Below are 3414 nucleotides of genomic sequence, written 5' to 3'. Positions count from 1 at the left end.
CCTAACACACAGTAGCCTAAGCCCCTAGGGACTGTGAGGTGAGAGGACTGGGAGGGATGGAGTAGGCAGCTCTGAAGGCTGGGCCCTGGTGACATTAGGCTGGGTGTAAGTCCTGGGATTCAATACTTGAAACCGTGTCCTGGCTCTGGACGCTACACTCTGGGTTCTGAAAACTAGGCCCATGGCAGAGGCCACAGGCTTCAGGTCATATGACCCTCGTTTTGCGTCAATTGGTACCCAAGGTGGGGCCAAGATCAAGGAGCTGCCTAGTTCTCAGTTTTATAATAGCTATTGGACAAGCCTAGAGGAAAACATTAGGGAGCTGCTGTGCGTGCGTGCGTGCGTGCGTGCGTGCGTGCGTGCGTGCGTGCGTGCGTGAGGTCAATGAAGAGGTGGAGAGGGCACGGAAGGTTGGACACATAGACTTCATCCTAGGTCCTGGAGATAAAAGCCTGGGTATGGTCCAGGGCTCTTAGGGGTCTCTCACAGTTAGGGAAAGATGGGGTGGGTGGGAAGAGTGGAGACCTTCCATGTTTCCTGTCTCTATCCACCCCCATTGCCTACCACTTGGCTCAGCTCCCAGGCAGAAGTGGCTGGAGCAGTTTCTGTGGGTGAGGAGTATGCATGCCTCAGGCACGGGCTGCTCTCAGAACACAAGGATCCTACCAGAGCAGATGGCAAGACGCAGAGTGAGAAATGGGACAAACAGGGGTGTCACCAAAGACACGGACCAAAGAAGCAGGTCAGAGAGTAAGTAAGAGTTGGAAAGCCCGGGGTTGGGGATTTAGCTCAGTGGTAGAGCGCTTGCCTAGGAAGCACAAGGCCCTGGGTTCGGTCCCCAGCTCCGAAAAAAAAGAAAAAAAAAAAAAAAAGAGTTGGAAAGCCCACAGAGAGAAATGGATATTGAGGCTGGGAGTGAGGGGTCAGTAAATACAGCTCGGCAACTCTTGGCTTTGTGTTCTCTAAGATTTGCCCTGTCTGGGGCTGGAGAGATGGCTCAGCGGTTAAGAGCACTGACTGCTCTTCCAGAGGTTCAAATCCCAGCAACCACATGGTGGCCCACAACCATCTGTAATGAAATGAGATCTGATGCCCTCTTCTGGTGTGTCTGAAGACAGCTACAGTGTACTCACATAAAATAAAGTCTTAAAAAAAAGATTTGCCTTGTCTGAGTTTCTCTTTACTGCACCCAGGTTCTAGAGAGTTAGGACCTATTGACTTTGAAACAAGAATATATATATATATTTGAAACAAGAATATATATATATATTTGAAACAAGAATACACACACACACACACACACACACATTTATATATATATATATGACATGCATACACATGCACACAGCACACTTTTTTTTCAAGGGAGGGTTTCTCTGTGGCTGTCCTGGAACTCACACTGTAGACCAGACTGGCCTTGAACTCACAGAAATTTGCCTGTGTCTACCTCCCCAGTACTAGGATTAAAGGATTAAAGGTGTTCATCACCATTGCTTACCTGGAACAAGATATTTATTCTTAGACAGGTCAGGGAAGCAGGCTGGCCTTGAACTCAGTGATCTGTCTGCCTCTGCCTCTCCAATGCAGGGCTTAGAGGCCTGTGCCACCACAGCCTTGCCTGAAGCATCTATTTCATTCCATGTAGAAAGCTTAGCAGTGTACCCTATAAAGTACTAGGGCATGCTCTTTGAGAGAAGAAAGATGAGCCCTGGGATGCGTATACAGGGTACTTATAGTGACATACATGTATTTTGTTTGTTGGCTTATTTTTTTGAGGAAAAAGTCTAACTATGTAGCCTTGGCTGGCTTAGAATTTACCGTGTGGATCAAGCTGGCCACTTCTCTGCCTTACAAGAGCTACGGCTGCAGAGGTATCTTACCATGCCTTGAAAGCATGCATTTTTTTCCCATAGAATTAGGTGTAAGAGACACCTCCTGTCTGGGTATGGTGACACAGCCTGTAATTCCCAACACTGGAGTCAGAGGTAAGAGAACAAGAAGGTCTTAGTCAGCCTCTGCTATGTCTTTAGTTTTCTTTAGTCATTCTAAATCAGCTTGTCTACTGGAAACTACTAGGCAGGCTGCTGGGAAACCCAGTCACAGCGAGGTTTTGGAGTTCTCTGGTGTGCTGGTAGCTGCCTACAGATGACATGGGGATTGGGGAAAGGGTGCTTTCCAAAAGGACAAGGTCTGCAGTATTCTCCAGTTCTTTTTTTTTTTTTTTTCCGGAGCTGGGGACCGAACCCAGGGGCCTTGCGCTTGCTAGGCAAGCGCTCTACTACTGAGCTAAATCCCCAATCCCTTATTCTCCAGTTCTTTTTTTTTTTTTTAAGATTTATTCATTTATTATATATAAGTACACTGTAGCTGTCTTCAGATACACCAGAAGAGGGCATCGGATCTCTTTACAGATGGTTGTGAGCCACCATGTGGTTGCTGGGAATTGAACTCAGGACCTCTGGAAGAATAGTCGGGTGCTCTTAACCACTGAGCCATCTCTCCAGCCCTATTCTCCAGTTCTTATGGCCAGTGTCAAACCCTCAGCCTGAAATTACTGTCGGTGGGGTTGGAGAGAGTTGAACATAGCACAGTACTATATAGGGGTCACACCACCAGCGTGTGAACAGCCTCAGAGCTCTGACAGTTCCAGGCTAGTGGAACTTAGAATCCCAGCACTCAGGTGGAGGAAGGAAGATCCTGGATTCAAGGCCAGTCTGGGCTACGTTAGGAGACTCTGTCTCAAACTATGACAATAATTGATAATAGGAAAAGAAAAGGAGGTCGTTGAGATAGCTCTGTGGGTGAAGGAACCGGCCGTCAAGCTTTACAACTCCTGTGAACTTTTCTTGGGCCCCCATCCAGGGCCTGAGTCCAGTTCCCAGTGCACACCTCGCAATGGCAGCCACTGGGAACTCCAACTCCTGGAGAGATAACGTCTTCTTCTGGTTTCCATGGGGATACACATACATGGTATAGTATCACACATGCACATGCACATGCTTGCATGCTTGCATGCACATGCACACAACACCAAGCAAACAATGTAGCAAAACTCTGTCTCAGAACCAAAACCAAGTGAAAAATAGTAAAGTGACTAGGAAGGGATGCGCCAGATGTTAACATCTGTAGGTCTGTTCTTTTTTTTTTTTTTTTTTTTTTTTTTGGTTCTTTTTTTCGGAGCTGGGGACCGAACCCAGGGCCTTGCACTTCCTAGGCAAGCGCTCTACCACTGAGCTAAATCCCCAACCCCTGAAGGTCTGTTCTTATTATAAGTTTACAATCTATTTACAGGTTTTGGAGTCAGATCTAAGTTTCTGCCATAACCTTTCTCTCTGCCCACCCTTGTCCTTCTTTCTACTGGAGATTGATCAAAGAGCCCTGAGCATGCTAGACAAGTACCCCTTCCCGCCCCCA

At 47.3% G+C, this 3414-nt stretch overlaps 1 long non-coding RNA gene across 1 annotated transcript; it reads left to right on the top strand.

Moving 5' to 3' along the window:
- The first annotated feature begins 379 nt into the window (after positions 1-379).
- Positions 380-1183, top strand: LOC120103176 (uncharacterized). The gene is made up of 3 exons (XR_010066799.1): positions 380-456; positions 577-750; positions 968-1183. It is a non-coding gene; the product is annotated as an uncharacterized LOC120103176 (long non-coding RNA).
- The last annotated feature ends 2231 nt before the right edge of the window (positions 1184-3414 follow it).

The sequence above is a fragment of the Rattus norvegicus genome, chromosome 5, assembly GCF_036323735.1.
Source record: "Rattus norvegicus strain BN/NHsdMcwi chromosome 5, GRCr8, whole genome shotgun sequence".
Classification (NCBI taxonomy): Eukaryota; Metazoa; Chordata; class Mammalia; order Rodentia; family Muridae; genus Rattus; species Rattus norvegicus.
This window is presented reverse-complemented; position numbering and strand designations above follow the sequence as displayed.